Below are 20,236 nucleotides of genomic sequence, written 5' to 3' on the forward strand. Positions count from 1 at the left end.
TGTTATCAATGAACCTGGTGTTGCCGAATGCAATGTCTTCCTCAAATTCCTCAACTTTAAGGTAAATTATAATTAGATTCAAGATCTCTATTTTTAAAAAGTACTCTTGCTTGACTTCTGTGATACAGCATACTATTTTGTTGTTCTTTCTTCTTTGCTTACATTTCTTCCTCCTTTACCTAAATTCTAAATGTTGTAATGGCTTTCTTCTTTTTAAGTCGACTCTCTCTTTTGGTGACTTTAATTCATATTGCTTACATAACATCTATATTCTGATAGATCTCAATCTATAACTCCAAACTTTACCTCATCTAGACTTTCTATGGAAGTCTAAATGTGTATATCCAAGTGCCTACGTGAACTTTCCACTCAGAAAAGATAAAGATCTCAAAAGTGACATACCTAAGCAGAACTTTGAATTCTGCTCCCAATCTCACCCTCACATCTGCTTCACCTGCAGCCTTCTCCATCTCAACTAGTGGTAACATTTTCTTTTAAGTTTCTTAGGCGAAAACCTAGAAACTTCCTTGACTGCTATCTTTCATTTACACCCCACATACAACGTGTCAAGGAATCTTACTGGATTTACATTCAGAATGTATTCAGCATCTGACAACTTATTAGCACCTCCTCTGCTATCACTCTGACCCAAGCCTACATTATCGTTGGCCTGAATTTCTGCCGTTAGTGTGTAAATTGGTTTCATGCCTCCAACCTTTCCATCACAAGATCTGTTCTAAACATAGCGACTGGAGTGATTCTTGTAAAAAGTCAGTCAAATAAAGTCATTCCCTGCTCAAATTCTCCTGACATTTTTCTGTCTCATTCAGAGTATGTGACAAAGTCTTTACAATAACCCTGTAGACTTGCAACCCTCAGACTTCCCTGAACTTATCATTATTCTCTCCTTCTGACTCTCTTCAGCCACATACACGTGCTTCCATGCTATTTATTGAATATGTCAAGCATGCTCGTGCCTTATGGTCTTTGCACGGACTGTTCACTCTTCCCAGAACTCTCCTCCAAATCCAAATGGTCTTCTCTGTCTTCCTTAGAGTATTCGCTCAGAGTTCATCCTCTCAAAGAGGCCTACCCAGCCACCCTAATTAAAAGTGAAAGTTGCACCCCCACTTATATCTCTTCAGCCCCATGCTGCCCTATATTCCATAACACTTCAACTCCTAACGTATCTATAATTTATTATTTTTATTATTTATTTTCTAAAGCCTTCTGCAAAAAAGTAAGCAGAAAATTACATCTGTTTTGTTCACTAACATACTCCAAGTGCCTGGAATAGTGCCTGGCATATAGTAGTGTGATATACTGACCCTTAAACAACACAAGCTTGAGCTGGGCAGGTCCACTTACATGTCAATTTTCTTGTGCCCTTGCCATCACTGAGATAGCAAGACCAACCACTCCTCTTCCTCCTCTCAGTCTACTTAAAGTGAGGGTGGCTGGGATGAATACCATTATTATGATCCACTTAATTAACAGTAAATACATTTTTTCTTCTTATGGTTTTCATAATTATACTTTCTTTTGTCTAGCTTGCTTTATTGTAGAAACACAGTATATAATACATATAACATATAAAATATGTTAACAACTATGTTATCAGTAAGGCTTCTGGTCAACAGTACTTCATGTTGTTCAAGGGCCAACGGTATTCACACACACCTACACATATATATAAATGTACATGTATATATGCAAAAATTATATATAATTTACACCCTTGTTTCCTTATGCTCTTCCAATCATGTACAAATATATAATATATAAGAATATATATACACACTAAATAATGGAATGAACTCATAAAGTAGAAGGAGAAAAAGTCAGGGCCAAGAAAATTAAAAGAAAAATACAAATGTATCAATATTATAGGCTCAAAGAACATATTTTACCAGTTCTAAAGCAGTAGCACTGAAGATCTCAGGTATTCATGTGTGCATTTATCCTTTGGCTATTATCAAGATGTAGCTAAAGGACCACTGGAGCTTTGGTTTGAGTAACAGTCTACCACAGTGCTGATGCAGAGTTTAGCCTAAGAGTAGGTGGATCCAGTGTGTGAACATGCTGGTAGTATTAATAAATAAGTCACCTGCTGGGAAACACACACACACACACACACACACACACACACACACACACACACACTGCACAGATTCCTACTCATATTCATAGTTCAAATAAAGTCTCATAGCACACACCTAGTGAGTAGTAAGTCATGTCCAGGACAAAGTCTGGCTTTGAAGTCACATTTGACTTGGCAATAAACTAGCACAAGCAAGTTCACTGTTAGAAGAGAATTTGGATAACATTTTAACTATCTTGAGCTTCAGTTTTCTCAGTATTACTATATAAGGGCAATAACAGTGATACCCAAACCTTTAGAGGTTATGAAGATGAAAGTAAATAATACATAGGAAACAATATTTATGATATCTTAATATGAGGAATTCTTTTTAGGTTTAGGGTATCAGGCCAGTTAAAGGCTGAAAATACATGCCTCACTTGCACTCTCATCTTCCAAGTCACCCCAAATCTCTAGAGCCCAATCCTGTTCTTACAATGCTTCTTAATACAGTGGAGATAAACTCTGGAAACACTTTACTATTTAGTTTACAATGTTTTCAAAAGCTGATTCTGATACAGGTATGTAATTATGAACAGTAAATAGCAATTTATGCTCTCCTTTCCTCATGCTCTAGCAATAGACCAAATCATTTACTGTCCCATCAAATTAGGGGAAAAAATGAGAACATTAAGTCCAGTCAAGTAAAATGGGAGGTTTTTAAGATCCTGTCTTTTGTGGGAAAATGGATGGAGCTGGAGGCTATTTTCCTCAGCAAGTTAATGCAGGAACAGAAAACCAAATACCACATGTTCTCACTTATAAGCAGGAGGTAAATGATGAGAACTTATGAACATGAAGAAGGAAATAACAGACACTGAGGTTTATTGGAGGGTGGGAGGAGAGAGAGGAGCAGAAAAAATAACTATTGGGTACCAGGTTTAATTCCTGGGGGATGAAATAATCTGTACTACAAACCCCCATGACATGAGTTTACCTATGTAACACACCTTCACATATATCCTTGAACCTAAAATAAAAGTTAAAAAAATGGAAGATTTTTTATGTAAAGTTCCACATTGTTCTGCTATGACGATAAAGCTAGTGAAGGTGAACCATGAATCTCCTGGTACCAGAGAGATGAGGGGTCTATTCCTGGGTCTCTGGTTATCATCTGTCTGATTTATGTAGGCTGTTTCACTTCTCAGATTTTCAGCAATTTGTTGTCCTTTCTCAAAATGAGTTTTTAATAATATCTATTTCACACAAATTGTTGTGGATATGGAATGAACTATTGTATGTGAAAGTGCTCAGCACCTCCTGTGAGACTGTGAAGGGTTGAGTGTTTCCTTCCTGTCTTCATCGCTATTCTTTTGTCACTGCCTAATCCTTCGTATTTTAATGTACCTATACCTATGATTGTGTTTCCTATTCAGAACTTGCTTTGGAGTATTTGGCTTCTGGTTTGATTCTCTGTTATAGTTCTAGCCTCCGCTTTGTTGTGCGGATTGAGGAAAGCTCAGCCTTCCAGCCACCCTGGATGTTAGGCTCCCTTGGTTGTCTTCAACACTGCTGAGAAAGAGACCCCTCAGATACAAATCCAGCTATTCTGCCTTCTTTCGCCCCAGGCTTTAATTGGGTCTCAGTTTTATTGTCCAGTCTTTGTAAGTAAATGTCTAGCATCAAAGTACACCTTTATCTGGCAAATGGGAAAAGATGAAGTCTTAATTTCCCACTCTTTTGTTTTCTAGGTTCCATGGAGACAATTATTTCATAGTGATCTGTATCTATCCTCTGAGCAGGTGAATTTCTGTGCTACCTTGAGCTGCACTATTGATGTATAGTTAATTTTGAAAGAACACAAATGTGGAAGGAGGATATGAAACTGAAAATTGTGTGTGAATGTTAAGGCCCACCAAGCAGGAGGTTGAGAGATTGAACAGAATCATACAGGTTCAGAGAAAAATCTTGAAGTTGGCAAAGAAAACCAGAATTTAGGGGCCAGGTATTAATATTTCATGTATGAAAAGGTACGGAGAAATAATCTCGAAAAACTGTTTTATCCTTTAGGTTACTTTCACTAGCTGCCGGGGTTGTGCTGTAAGCCTGGCTTAGTGGGCCAGATATGATTTAAATAGCAATGGGATTAGCAAACTCTTGTGAAGACAAAGATCATGTGCATTCACTCATTCACTCCTTTGTTCATTCAGTGAAAGGAACATAATCTAAGCCCCAAAGATCAAGGACTTGCTCTGCTTTGTTTTCTCCAATTTCCCAAGCTTCTACAAGAGTGCTGGGCACATTATAAATATGTGTTTAAGAAAAGAATATTTGTCCCAGGGGATTGATATTTTGGGGTTTTATCCTAAGTACAGGGAGAACCTTCTGTTTAGGACTTTACCCTCCCTACTATATTCCAAAATCACACATCCTGACAAGGTTGTGCCCCGGTCAGCACCTGCCATTTCTTAGACAAAAGTCTTGACCGGGAAGACAAGCACATCATCCTCATTGAAAAGGGCTGGATGCTCTGATTAAGTACGGTTTTGTGACATTCTGGGGATAATGAAAGGCCAGGACCTCATGGCCACTGCTCAGCCAAAGGAAAAAGGCCTTGCAGACCCTTTATGTGTCATTGACAGTGCGGTTGAACGTTACAAATCAGAATGAAGGGTTGCAAAGCACAGCTCAGAAATTTACAGGGTCTGCCTGGAAATGAGACAGACTTTCAACAATTTATCATGGCACTCACTATGCTTGCTTCAAGGCAGAAGGAACCATAAATACAGAGGATGAGAGTGAATCTGAAGTTTGAGCATTTTAATTCACAACAAATAAGCCTGTGGGCCTTATAGAGGCCATTGTCTCCTGGTGATTTCTTTGATTGTCATTTGTCATCTCTCCGGCAGCTGGTGTGGAGGCACAGCATCGAGTCTGTATAGAGGTATGGAAGCAACCTTGCTCATAAATTTCAGTTGTACAAGACCCAGGAAAAAAGATATTTGAGATCAACTTGCCTAGCCCCTGTTTTATTCAGGTAAAATTAAATCATCAAGGATATTTGGGTTTCTGCTACTCACATGACTCAAAATTCTCCTTCATTTTTTATTCCACTGTACTTTTGTTATGCTGTGCAGCAAGTTGAATTTCATATTTAATCATGGTTTCTCTTGTTTCATTATAAAGATGGTTTTTGAAGGACATCAAATAAATTGCTTAACATCTTCCTGGGAATAGAGGTAGAAAGCGTATACTTTTAAAGTTAGCAGTGATACCATCTCTTATTTTTTGGCTTTTTAAAAATTCTATTCAGTAAACATAAAACATTACCATTTTCCAGCTTGTATTTAGAAGACGAAGTTCCATAATGAATCCATATGGTCTGTGGGTTCATAGTTCAGTGAGTCTAACCTTTTAGGAGAAATATACAGAAAATCCAATAATACCACAACATAAAAGAGTTATAAACAGGGATCTATGGAAAGTCAGAGAAGTAAACCATTGACCACTAATCCCTAGGGGGCTAGGAAGAGGTGGAAAAGTAGCACCTTTATACACAGCCACTTTGATATAGTTGAATTAATGGGGTTGTTTTGACTTTGCGACTATTTGGCCAGCCTGATGCTTCAAAATGTAAAATATTATTAAAATGTTTCCAAGAGTAGTTACAATAGATGTCCCTAAATCTCATATTTCCTGAGTCTATCCATGACCATATCTTCACATTCCTCCTTCAGTGGTGGATAGTGGCAAGGCTATGGGGTAGAGTGTGGGGATGGGCTGCCACTCCCATGAAGAGTAAGGATTTTTGTGTCTCACGCCTGTAATCCCAGCACTTTGGGAGGCCGAGGCGAGCGGATCACGAGGTCAGGAGATCGAGACCATCCTGGCTAACATGGTGAAACCCCGTCTCTACTAAAAATACAAAAAATTAGCCAGGCATGGTGGCGGGCGCCTGTAGTCCCAGCTACTCGGGAGGCTGAGCCAGGAGAATGGCGTGAACCTGGGAGGCAGAGCTTGCAGTGAGCTGAGACCGCGCCACTGCACTCCAGCCCGGGCGACAGAGCGAGACTCTGTCTCAAAAAAAAAAAAAAAAAAAAAAAAAAAAAAGGAAAGAAAAGAAAAAGAAAAAAGTGAGTAAGGATTTTTGTGTTTCAAGCTGTATATATATATATATATATATATATATATATATATATATGTCTGTGTATATATAGTTTTTTGAGAAATAATTTACCTACCATAAAGTTCACCCACTTAAAGTGTTTAATTCAGTTGTATTTAATACATTTATAAAGGTGTAAAACCAACACCATAGTCTTTTACCATAATTATATCACCATAATTTTAGAACATTTTTATCACTCCAAAAAAATTGTACCCATTAATAGTCACTCCCCTATCCCTCCCACCCTACACACACACACACACACACACACACATACACACACACACCCCCACCCCTATCCCTCACTAGCCAGTAATCTCCTTTCTGCCTCTATAGGTTTGCTCATTCTGGACATATTATATAACGTGATCTTTTTCAACTGGGTTCTTTTTCACCTAGCAGAATGTTTTTGAAGTTTATCTATATTGCTGCATGTATTGGTATGTTATTTCTTTTTATTAGCAAATAATATTCCATTTTATGAATATATGACATTCATTTATCCATTATTTGATTAGTGGATGATTTGAGTTGTTTCTAGTGTTTGTCTATTATGAATATGAATAATAATGAGTAATGCTGCTAACTAACATTTATATGCAAGTTTTTGTAAAGATAGTTTTTATTTCTATTGGACATATATCTAAGAGTCAAACTTGTAGATCATATGTTAACTCTATGTTTAACATTTGAGGAAATAAAGTTACTATAGATATATATTTTGAATGCTGAAAGTGTATGTTTTTGTTTTTTGAGTTTACTGAAAAGTACATGTAATGCAGCCAAGTAAAGAAGCTATATGTCTCATTGTATTGGGTCTTACAAATGAGTAAGAATCATGTTATTCGAAAGATGAATGAGATACAGTGCTTCCAACAGAACGTTCGTGGCTCAGAAGGGGAGGCAGATCTTGAGTTGCAAGGTGTGATGAAGCAGAAGAGAGAAGGCAGAGGGGACATAGGCAGGAAGGCCAAGAAAAATATCTTGAGATGGAATATTGTCAGCAGTCAGAAATTGGTGGGGAAGGGGAAGGAAGGAAGTGATCATCATATGCCAAGGCATGAATTGGGTGTAAAGGTGTGGTGTACTCACAGGAAATCAAAAAGCACAACACGAATGGGAGACTAGTGTTGAAAGAGGTGGCAGGCAACGAGTCTGACTAATCCCAGACCTAGAAACATGCCTCAAGGGAACTATTTTCCACTTTGTTTTTCCTTTTATCCATGAAAGGAATAAGAAATGAAAACAACTATGAAGCACTTTGAAAAAAAGAACTGCCTATGAAAAAGTGTATTATTATTAAAGTGTTAATGGGAAAAGCAATACCTTATTTTCAATTCAAATGACATTCCTTTACTTTTTATTCTTAAAAGTCATAAATGCCTATTGTAGGAAAATTGGAAAATACTAAAGAGTATAAAATAAAAATCAATAGTAATCTTACAATCCAGAAACAACTAATTTTAACATTTTAGAATCTACCTATATTTATTTTTATATTACAGCAGCTTATACAGTTAGAACTTTAAATGCAGTTACATTTATAGAGATTAAATTATAAAAATTGTTTTAGTTGCTGTTTACAGTTAATACTAGTTTATAAGCATTTTTCTGATTTACATATTCTCCAAGAATAAGATTATTAAGACAACATAGAATTTCACTACAAGAAAATTAATTCATCAAATCTCTTACATATAGTCATTTATGACATTCTTTTATCTCAGCATAATCTATAAATGCTTTGATATCAGAAATAATTTCTTGACATAGTAAATTGTTCAGTAAAGTAATTTCCAACTATATTAATTGAAATAGGTGTTAAAAAATAAAACTATTCTTTTAAAAGAGAAAAACATTTTCTATATTTATCTGGACCTTGCAGGAAAGAGACTTTCTAAGTATACATAAAAACAGTGAAGGTAATTGCAAAGTCAATAAATAATGGCTTTGATTACATTTAAAAAATACAAAAATAAAACATTCACAGAAAAATTAAAAATAAAGAAAACCCAAGGAGAGTATTCACAGAATATTCTGAAGAAGTATTGGTATGAAGTGTTGCTATTCTTAGTGTATACAGAACTCATATGTATTACAAGCAGTGGTAGAGAGTTACTAATACAGTAATAAAGTGGGCAAAGGGTATGAATCGTCATTTCTCAAAGAAAGTCAAATAACTGATAAATATTTTAAAAATTGTTTTTTACTTGGTATCAAAGCAAGCATAGCAATAGAAATGGGATCTTATTATTTTGCATATGTAATTAGCAAATTTAAAACCCAATGATTTTTGACTCAACAAGGTGTAGCTAAAATGTGCATTTCCTGCTCTCTTAGTGTAATTGCAGCGGTCCAGACTCTCTTGAAAGCAGTTTGACGACATGAAGTACATGTCTTTAAATTGTTTATGCTCGTTGATGCAATCTAAGGATGTTCTGAAACAAAGACTGATGACCAAAGATATTCATGTCTGGCATTTGTATACTGTATCATGTATTTTCATTATCGCAAAATAATTACTATAAAGAATGTTAAACAAATCATGGAGGGTATACATACATACATGTAATGCTATGTTGTTTTTCTATTAAAAATGATACTTGAAAGAATATTTTCTAACATGGATTAATTCATATTATATATGTGAAAAGACAGAATACAAAACTACTTATAAAGTGTTATACCAATTTTAGAAACATAAGCAGAGAAAAAGACTTAAATGAAACATATTTTTGATGTTAATATTGGTTTCTTCAAGGAAGTAAGCTACTGTTAACTAAGCTTTCTTTTCTCTATTTCTTAAATCCTGTTCTTCATCCTGGAAAGGTAAGAAGAGCATATACCTTGGGAGCCTTGTGCGAGGAGATGCCCATAGAATATGTCTGGGAATATATCAGGAATGTCTCCTTAATTCTTTGCTTTTCAGTGTTTGGCAGGTCCTGAATTTGCCATGCATCCTAAATGTGAGGATTATACTTTTGTCCTGTGTTGATTCCTGCTTGGTGGGGCATCCTGTCAACTTCATGGCAGCCTATCACCAAGGGTCAGAGCTTGTCCCCATAGTTTCAGTTGACACAATCCTGTCTAATATGGATAAGTTCCTTAAGACTGGGGATAGCCCCACAAAGTAGTCTGCTCTCTTCATTTCCTGCTCGACAGTGAGTGTATAATTGGGGGATGGGAGTTGTTGTGTCATATATCTTCCTGGATTTTAATTTTCATATATCTAAAGTGAATATTTTGGGAGACGTTTCAGGGCATTGAAAAGTGTAGTGAATTGTGAGGTAATAAAAGTGGGGGGGACTGTATCACAAAAAAACTTCTTTGTGTCAGACACAGTACTAAGACTTTTTAATTTGCGGTGATAATCCTGCTAACAGGTATTGTGTCCATATAGAACACTGCACTTTTCATATGAGCTGTCATTCAAAGATCATTGTAACCCTGGAGGTAAATGCTAGTTTCCCAAATTGCTTCTCAGTCCCCTAATGGCTGAATCTATTTCGTAATTATCTGTATTTCTATCACCTGGCTAATGCTTAGCCCTAAGTATCTGTGAAAAGTCCTAGGATAGTAAGTGACAGGCTGTAACTTTAATGGTAGTCTATATAATTTCGAAGGTAGAACATTTAGTCTTTTCTGTTTGGCCAAGGGGAGGTCATTTCTCAAAAACTGCCTCCTCAATGAAGAGCAAAGGACACTGGCTTTCTAACCTAATTGTGAAATAAAATCTGAAATCTCGTCACCAGCTGGATGAGTTGGAGTCCTTAGGGGATGGAATGAAGACAAGCAGAGGAAAGGGATCAAAGGTCTGAACTTTTAAAACCTTCCCTGGTGAGGTGGGAGCAGCTGATGGAACCACTGGCAGGCAAACCTCCTTGCACTTAACTGCAAAGTGCTCTGATTCGGTGATCTAAAGGAAGACCTTCTGTTATAATTGACACATAACCAGATGGAAAATAGTATCTATTTTCAGTGATTTCAGGAAAATGTAGGGATACATTTTACCTTTAGAATTGTGCTGTCTAATACAAATAGAATATGTGCCACATATGTAATTGTAAATTTTCCAGTAGGCACATTAAAAAGGTGAAAATGAAAAAGCAGGGGAAATAATTATTTTTAATAACATTTTATTTAACTCAATGCATCTAAAATTTTATCATTTCAATAGGTAGTTGATATAAAAATTATTAATGAATAATTTTACATTTTTTTTCAAAGGAAGTCTTTGGAATCTGGTGTGTGTTTTACACTTATGGTACATCTCACTTTGAACTAGGCACATTTCGGTGCTCCCATGTGGCAAGTGCCTCCTAGATTGTATGGTACAGATCCAGATTCTGTGCTTTGCTCTTGAAATCTAAAACTTGGGGCTCAGACTTGCTTGGGAACACAATATAATTTGGGCTGTGCAAAAGACCTCTATGGATGATGTACATTTTTGTGCTTTTAAACTTTGAAGTTCGAAAAGCTTTTTCATATACACTATGTCATTTAATCATCAGTCATTTAATCCTCTGTCAACTAAGTTGTATTAGTTTCTTGGGGGTGCTGTAAAAAAGTTCCACAAACTGAATTGCTTAAACAACAGCAATATAGTATCTCATAGTTCTGGATGTCAGGAGTCTAAGATCAAGGTGTTCGCAGAGCCATGCTTCTTCTGAAGGCATAAATTCCATCCCATGCTCCAATCACACACTCGCTCTGGAGTAGGAAATAGAGACTGGCTTCGGGTCTCTCTCCTAGCTTCTGGTAGTTTCTTGGCTTGTGGCAGCATGACTCTTATCTACACATGGTGTTTTTGCTGTATGTGTGTCTGTGTCCAACTTTTCCTGTGATATAAGGACAGTAGTCATATTGGATTAGGGGCCTACCCCACCCCTGTATCATCTCATCTTAACTTAACTAATTAAGTCTGCTGAAAAGCTATTACCAAACAAGGCACATTCTGAGGTACTGGGGTCAGAACTTAAACACGTGAATTTTGAAGGGACACATTCAACCCATACCACAGGCTTGAAGAAGCGATCACCAATGACTGCCTTTGACTGATTTTGCACTACTAGCTGCACATGGTGTATGCATCCGTGTACATCTGGGTCTGAATTTGTGCGTATATATTTCTTCTCATTTTCTCAGGGACCTTCTCATGACCGCAGCTTCTATGCATTCTTCAGCACATAGTAGGCACTGATACATGTTTGCTGAAAAACAGAGTGAAAAAGCAGATTTGTGGCAAACTAAGACCCACGTTTGTGGTGTTATTACCACATTAGGGAGGTGTGTACCTTTTATGACTTGTCTTTGCTTTGGCTGGAATCCCCTGTTTTCAGTGCTTTATAACACTTATTATCAATTCCATCTGGATGGAAACTTGGCTAAGCTTCTTGACCTTGAGTTTTTAATTGATAGTATGCTTATTGGAGAATGAAAAATATGAGTTCTAGTCTTTGTGATGCTCTTTTATGCCTGTATAATTTACAAATAGTGATGCCACAAAAGGCTCTTTCTGACTTCGTTACCAGTTTTTACAGAAATAAAATATAGATGCCCTAACGACAGACCTATAAAGTAAGAACCAGACAGAGTAAAGCTGTGTGGTTGCAGTGTCTTGAACAACCAGTTGTCTTATGCGTTTTTCAGGTACTCCTAATGAGAGCTTGCCTCCTGCCACAGGCTGAACTAAAGACAGTTCACATCTACCTTCACGGGGCCTCTTTCTCATAAAGGGGATGCAGGCCACTCTCGAGCCGAGCACTACCTGTTTGTCCACATATATACTTTCAAATCTCAATCCAGCTGCTTGGATTTTATTTCAGATTCTACAGTACACATTACGCATTACTGGTGTTAGAGATGCTAATGTGTGTTTTGTGAGTTTGTGATATGTATCTAAATTCATCTGTTTATTGAACTAATGTTTGTTGAGTACATACTGTGTGATTAGCGCTGGGGATGTACACACATAAATGAGACTATATGTCTGCCCTCGAAGACTCACGGTCTAATCAGTGAGAGATAGTGGACATAATTCATACTGCAATGAGGAGAGGCCAATAGTACAGTTAGGAAAGGACACTTAGAGGACACAGGGAATGAATTTTTCACTGTGAGCATTAAGTGAGGTGGAAGGCAACTCATCACAGCTCTACATGAATTTCATACAGAGTAAGCTCACTGCTTTTGGCAAATGTTGGAAAATTAGTAAAGATCAACATGTTCTGTAAAGAGGGAGTCGCAACAACAACAACAATAACAAAACAGAAAAGGAAAAACATGAAGTGGAGAGTACCACAGAAAAATAATAATGACTCTTCTTGGATCTAATGGTGCACATTGAGAAGGCATTCTCTAAACCACATGTAATGGCTTCCCAGTAACTGAGCCAGACCTTGTGTGGGTCAAACAGCTCCCATGTTGACATCTGGAAGTCCCTCCTGCTTTCTCTCTTCTTCATCGTGAAAATGATAACCAATATGTGCATGCTGTACACTGAACTTTAAAGCAATTCTCTGATTTTCTCATGTAATCATCATGACCCTATGATGTTGTTTTTCCATATTCATCCTATAGACCAGAAAACTGAAACTTGGGGAGATTACACGACTTAGACAATATCACATGGTGTTTTGTGGTTATATTGGCCATCTTTCCTGCTTTTGAAAATGATAGAAATCAAAAGTGTTATTACCCTAAACAGACTAGACAATTTATCAGTCAATGATCTAGAGAGTGCAAGGGTAGATGTGGTGGTAGGATTGGAAACAGGGAGGACAACGGCATTGGAATTTTCTCTATACTGAATCTGTCACTTTGTAAATGTTGGCTTCATTTTCTCAAGCAAGTTTCTGTATGTGGTAGTGTACCCTTTCCCTGGCAATTTCAAGGACACATTCTAGTAGATTTACTACTAGAAAGTCACAGGGGTCTTTCCAACCACTGTCAGATACAAAATCCCACAGGAGGACTCTGATTGGCTCATTTTGGTTAAGCCCACAGGTAACCTCTCACTACAATTGGGCGAAGGGGTCACCATCGACAAAACCATGTATTTTGAAGCATTTCTTGGAGGAAAGATGATGTTGTTTAAGGTAGTAAGAGTAACCAAAGTTTACCACAATGGTGAAGTTGGAACTGAAATCCACACTTTATGACTCCATACATTTTGACATTGAGAATGCCATAGTAATTTTCAAGTCGTATATCTGAAGGACTTTCTGTCACTTGCACTTGGATGTTTCGCAGGTACCTTGAACTCAACTGATGTTAGAGCCAACTTGCCCTGTGCTGCCATAGCCTCCAGCCCCACGCCCACCTGGTCTTCATCCAGTTTTGTTATATCAGTGACAGTTGCTCCAGGGCTGCATTATAACTTCCGTGGGCCCTGGGCACTCTTGTTTCCTCCATAAGAATATTAAAAGTTATATTTTATTGCATTGGTATAAAGAAGAATATATTAATGTTATATGTTTAAGTATTGTCTTTCCTAAAGCTCATTTTGCTCTTTGGATTAAAAGAAAATCAAAAAATTTCTTGACAGTCCCTCTAAAAATTTTGTGGGCCCCAGGCACTGTGCCTGCTGAGCCTAATGAATAAGATGGCCCTGAATTGGTCTGAATGTGTCTGAATCAAGCAAGATACAAATTAGAGATTTATCCTTAACATTTTCTTACCCCATCTCCACATCTTAATCATCATCTGTCATCAAATTTACAACATAATTTTCTTCCCAATTCCAAATCCTCTTTATTATTTTTTTTAATCTTCACTTTCACCTCCATGGCCTTGCCTCTTGACTGGTTTCCTCACATACACTGTTATATTTCTCTAAGCTATTATCATTAGTGCAGCCACAGTGATCTTTTAAAAACAAATCTATGGCTAAAACCCTTCAAGTGCTTCCTCTTCTTCTTGGGACAATGAAAAAAAAAATAACCTTAACATAACCTGTAAGTTCTTGGAATAGCCAATCCCTGCCTGCCTCATTAAACTGATCCCATAGGACTCTGGTTCACCCTTCCTTGGTCACACTGAGCTGCTCTCAGTCCTTGAATGCAGCTTTAGCCTTTCCATCTCAGGACCTTGAAGCATATTCTTTCCTCTGGAATGTCCTTTCTTCTTGGAGACATGTCACATTAATTACCAAGTATTCCTTACATCTTGCCTCAAAGTGTCACTTTGTCAGGGAATCCTTCACTAAACTATCTCACACAGCTTAGATCAAATAATATGTTTCCTTGGCAAATTGCATTTCTTATTTGTAGTGCTTTTCAAAATTGTAATTAAATATCTAATTATATAAATAATAATTTAATGTCCATCTTACCTACCAGAGGGTAAGTTCCATATCTAATTTCTTTATCTGTGCGTCTCCATTGTGCTTGATACACAAGACCTCAAAATCTGTTGATTGAATGAATGAATGAAAAATGTGCGTTATGCCCACAAATATTTCATATTTTTAAATTCATGGCAAAGGTTTTTCGAGGTCTACCCAATACCAGGGACTCTAGTGGGCTCTGAAGACATAAGACACTGAAATCATTCCGCTTATGGAGTTCTCTTCTACATGGCGAGACACATAAAAATTAGGTCAATAACAAATTAGTTATGTTCTCTCTAGTATTTAGTGTTCTAAAGGAACGAACAGGATGCTGACTTAGCCTTTGAAAACTGCCTAATCTTAGATGCTAGAACAACATGGTTCTTAACTTGGTAAACAGTTTTTTTTTCTCTCTGCTTTGAATTCACTGTGAGATGTACAGAGCACAGAAGGGTTGAGGATTCTGTGGGCTCAATCCATTGCCTACATTGACTCATATCTACTGACTTTAGTTGCACTGAACAAAAGGCCAGGTGGGAGTTTGAAGCTTTTTAATATTTATACTGGTATTCTTCTGTTTTTTGTTTTAGATTTTACACTGATGGTAGATTTAGCACTGATCGGGTTAGGTGGTTATTGAGAATGAGGCTCTGGAAAAGATAAATTGGATCCCTAAAAACAAATACAAGTATTGATAAATATATTACACAGTAAAACTAGTACAAAAAGTCAACAACTGACTAGCATGGGCTAGTTTTTAAAATTTTTTATTACTTTATTACTGCTAGCATGGGCCTGTCATCTCGCAGAACTTATGAACCAGAAAGTATCTATGTATACTATACACATGTTTGGAAAATTGGATACAAGCATAGGAACATGAGCCGGTCCAAAAACTTTTCATGGTGAATGAACTAGTACACAGGGAAATTTGTTAATACTGGCCTCTCATGTAATAGTGACCATTCTCTATTTTATATACTGATTTATGACATAAAGCATTGAATTAAAACCTTATTTTGTGGTTAATGCATCAGAGATTCAATGAAATGGAATTTGCCTAATATTGCAAAATTTCTTAGTGACTCTACTCAGTCTAGGGGTTGACTAGATATTGTAATGTTCCTGCTTTAACACATTGCTTTGCCTCTTCCTTTATCAACTGACTCACAATCAACTCTTACTAATTTGCACATGTGCTGAGCACATTGTAGTCTGTGTAGACCAAATCATTTATAACAAAATTATGTTATACTTACATACTAGCCTACCTCCTTTTCCTCCCTGTCAATTCCTCTGTGTTCAGAACTTTACATAATAATAACAGTCTGAGACAAACAAGAAGAGGAAAGTAAGTAGTGAAAAATAATCTCCACTCAAATACAGTGGCAGACCTACCATGTGCCGTAAGATGGAGAGCCAAACATAATCAGTGAACATCCTTAAAACTATCACAGAGAAGCAGGGTTTTTGCAGTGAAGAGTTTGTTCTTTAGAGTTAGAAAGAATTAGAAATGTAACCACTACTTATTTTGTTTGATGACCTTGGACAATTTAATTTACTACTTTAAGTCTTGGGTGTTTCTCCTTTAAACGTGAGATAATAAAAGCTACTAGCATAGTCATTGTGTGAGTTTCTTCTTCTCTATCTAAAAGCTGCTTGGAAGGGAAATGGGAGTCTGCAGCATTGCCTCTTTACTCATCCATCCCCTCCTAATTCCCTTTGCAAAAACGTAGCCGTTTATAAAATGATCACTTAGCTTGTGAGATAATTATTGGGTCAGGAAGAAATCAGTGTGCACTGAAATGCCCTCAAGTATGTTTCAGCATATTTGCCACAGCACAGAGCTCGTTGGAGAATGGTACCATTCCAAGATATAGATACAGGGTTCAGAGACGTGGGACTCAGAAGCTTAGGCGCAGAACCTAAATCCCGGGCTCCAATCCAGATTCAGTAAATTGTCCTGCATTGCAGCATTAGTCACTGCCCAGCTGTTAATAATGTGGTTCTTTTTCACATTTTTCCATCTGCAAAATATGAATAATGATAGTACAATAGTTTCCTCTTATCTGCAGTTTTACTTTCCACGATTTCAGTTACCTGTGGTCAACAGTGTTTCACAAATATTAAATATAAAATTCCAGAAATGAGCAATTCAAAAGTTTTACATTGCATGCCATTCTGATGAACTCTCATGCCATCCAGAAGCACATGAATCCTCCATTTTTCCAGCATATCCACGTAGCACATTCCACCCACCCGAGTCATTTAGTAACCTTCTTTGGTTATCCGATCAACTGTCACAGTGTTGCAGTACTTAAATTCAAGTAACCTTTATTTTATTTTAAAATAATCCTAAAGTACAAGAGTAGTTATACTGGCATACTTTTGTAATTGTTCTATTTTATTATTAGTTATTGTTATTCATCTCTCACTGTGCTTAATTTATAAATTAAGCTTTATTATAGGTATGCATGTACAGGAAGAAAAAAATATCTGGTATCCTTGATTTCAGGTACTCACTAACTCACTAGGGGTCTTGGAATGTATCCCATGTGGATAAAGGGGGAGTATTGTACCTATATCAAAAGTAGTTGTTGGATAAATTGAGTTAAAGCAGGAAAGAGGCTTAAAGGAATGCCTGACATAGAGTCAGTGCTCAATAAGCATAGACTGAATCAACTATCGTACGAAGCGGATTATTACAATTCCTGTATTAAAGATGAGGACACTGGAGGCCAGAGAGATTATGTCACAAGTAGAAGGTACTAGAACCAGCATTTGAACCAGGCCAAGTGACTATAAATTGCATTAGCAAATGTTATGCACTTTTGAATAGGGAGGGTATAGAAAAAATAGACTTTTGAACATTTCCTTCCTCAATTCTCTGTTGCGCAAATAAAAGGGAAGAGAAGGGGTGGGTTAACTTTCAGTAACACAGCGTGGCACATACAGATTCATTTCTACATTCCGGTGAAATCAGTTGTCAAAAGAATTGAATGGGGTTTAGAGTGAAAACTGAGCCTGAAAGACTGGTAATGTTTACCTCTTATCTAGATAGTCACTGGCTGTTTCTCTCAAATTCCAGTTATATCAATAAAACAGGTAATTTGCCCTTCTTTGAAAGTGAGGAGGAGGAAATGAGTTTGGGAGCTTAAGAATTATGAAAGCAGCTACTAAGCCACTGTGGAGAGAAATCAACGATTGCTTGGAATTTTGCAAAACATCCATGTCATCATTCATGGTGCAGACTCCAGTGAAAGGAAAAACATATAAAGAGGGACAAGAGAGAAAAGATGAGGATGTGTGTGTGGGGGTGGAGAGAGAGAGAGAGAGATTATGCAAAAAAGCCGTAAAATTTCCTTATGAAAACCTGCTTCCATTTCAGCAGAATGCATCAGATAAAAGATAAGCACTGAAGAGAATCTAAGTTCCGTGTTTTCATTTTGTATCCAGGGTTATACTTTAACTACTGATTGACAGTTTGCCATGAGCTCAGACACAGAATGCAGGTCAGCCTTCAGAGAGGCATTTTCTCCTAACTCCCCCAACTGAGGGATGCACCCACTTTCCCTGTCTCCTGGCTAATATTGTGATTATTTAGCCCAGCCAAGGCAGAACTGTACCTGACATTTTTCTAAAAGCCAGTTCCTGTACAACTCGGTTATTCTTTTCTACAATTTAAAAGTAAAATGTGGCCATGCCAGGGGAGAATTTTTAATTCCAACGATATTACTTGATTCACATATAACACATGATTTTTTTGTGCACATGAGTCAGGACTTTTGACTTAAAATAAGACCATCTTCCTCACCACCCTTCCACCAGAAAATTCCAGTGTCTTGAAATACGGTGTTAGTGGGAAAGAGATGCAAGTGTGACCTATACCATGAAGCTATCTTCAGGACCTATAGTAGCGAAGCTCATACAGGCTTTCATTTAAAGACAGTATGAGAAAATTTATGTACATAATGTTAAACAGGCTCTGCTTATTCTGCCAGATGGAAGGGTAGTTCAAAGTAAATTCCAAGTTCCATCCTGTAGATTTTACAGGAGACTTCTGGTATAAGCCATTACACTTTTCCATTCTTTGTTCTTGCATGGTATATTGCAGCAGCAGCATATAGCACCTAAGAAACACACATGAATGCTGAAGAAAAAAAGAGAAAGAAAGAAAGAAAGAAAGAAAGAAAGAAAGAAAGAAAGAAAGAAAGAAAGAAAGAAAGAGAAAGAGAGAGAGAAAGAAAGGAAGGAAGGAAAAAAGGAAGGAAGGAAGGAAGGAGGAAAGAAAGAAAGAAAAGAAAGAAGGAAGAAAGAAAGAGAAAGAAAGAAAGAAAGAAAAAAGAAAGAGAGAGAGAGAGAGAAAGAAAGGAAGGAAGGAAAGAAGGAAGGAAGGAAGGAGGAAAGAAAGAAGGAAAGAAAGAAAGAAAGAAAAAGAAAGAAAGAAAGAAAGAAAGAAAGAAAGAAAGAAAGAAAGAAAGAAAGAAAGAAAGAAAGAAAGAAAGAAAGAAAGAAAGAAAGAGAGAGAATACTGTTTTTCTTTGGTTCCATGAATGAAAAACTAAACACTTAAAACATATTTGTGATGCTGAATTAAGCAAGATTCCAGATAACAGTAGTAGAAAGGTACTGGCTGAAGTCCTTATCAGAGAGGTGACAAAATGTGACAACTGTGGTTTATGGTCAGGGCCTTACATTTTTGGTTCCGAAATTCATTTTTTTGTCAGCACACAGAGATCAGCATCGTTAATGACTTGAGACACACTCACCAAACTCATGTGGGGCTTCTGTATAAATTGGTTACTGACTTCACTGAAAAATAGAATGGTATGAAAAGTTTATGCCCATATTAGCATGTTTGCCTGGTAGAAAACTACATGTGAAATCGATTCATTCATTTTCTGCTTGGGGAACACCTAAAGAAAGCAATAAAGGTGAATTTTCCTTACAACCTCTATCACAAAATAATAGTAGCATACACATTCATGATAATTAGCTATTAATAATACTATGGATAACAAGAATAATGATAGTGATTATTACTATATACTATATAATAATGGTTATTCTTGTTAATTTTAGTATTATTCCTAGATAATTATAGTATGAAATAAGACTCCTTGCTTATTTCATTAACGTTTTAAGGAAAGGACTGTGAAATATCTGTGTCAGTTGATGGAGTGTTTTCTTCCTTGGACATTCCCGAAGATAGTCACAAATCTTTGTTCTCTGGACATCCCTTTATCTGGATCTCTAATTTTATTCTTCCCTTATATGTGTTAATTTTGTCAATAATGCAAAACTTTGCTATATTTCCTTGGTTTGATCCCAAATCTTCTTTATTACTTTGACCATAGAGGTGACCTATCCCTGAAAAAGAAGGTTGACTATTAAATTCACCTTTGGTATTTTACTTTCTAGCTTTACTCTCAGAAAGCATCTAGTTTTCTGGGCCCCTAGTTATTGACTTCATCTGACTAAAAGATTTTCATCAAAAAAATTTAAAAACTCTAGTTGCTCCACAGAAAATACACAGACTGGAAAAAAAAGGATAAAATATTAGTTATTTATAATCTTAAATACTTTGAAAATGAAAAATAGATACAATGTTCTTTTTTTGTCAAGTATATAATGAGAAAGTTTACATTAGTTATGCATA

The 20,236-nt window shown here is 36.7% G+C and overlaps 1 long non-coding RNA gene across 1 annotated transcript in view; it reads right to left on the bottom strand.

Annotated features, from left to right (window-relative positions):
* LOC123566930 (uncharacterized) overlaps positions 1-20,236 on the bottom strand; it is a 63,009-nt gene that overhangs the window by 13,755 nt on the left and 29,018 nt on the right. The window contains exon 3 of the long non-coding RNA XR_006689651.2: positions 5,161-5,307. This is a non-coding gene — a long non-coding RNA (uncharacterized lncRNA). The remainder of the gene's footprint in view (positions 1-5,160; positions 5,308-20,236) is intronic.

This window comes from Macaca fascicularis, chromosome 9, assembly GCF_037993035.2.
Source record: "Macaca fascicularis isolate 582-1 chromosome 9, T2T-MFA8v1.1".
Lineage (NCBI taxonomy): Eukaryota > Metazoa > Chordata > Mammalia > Primates > Cercopithecidae > Macaca > Macaca fascicularis.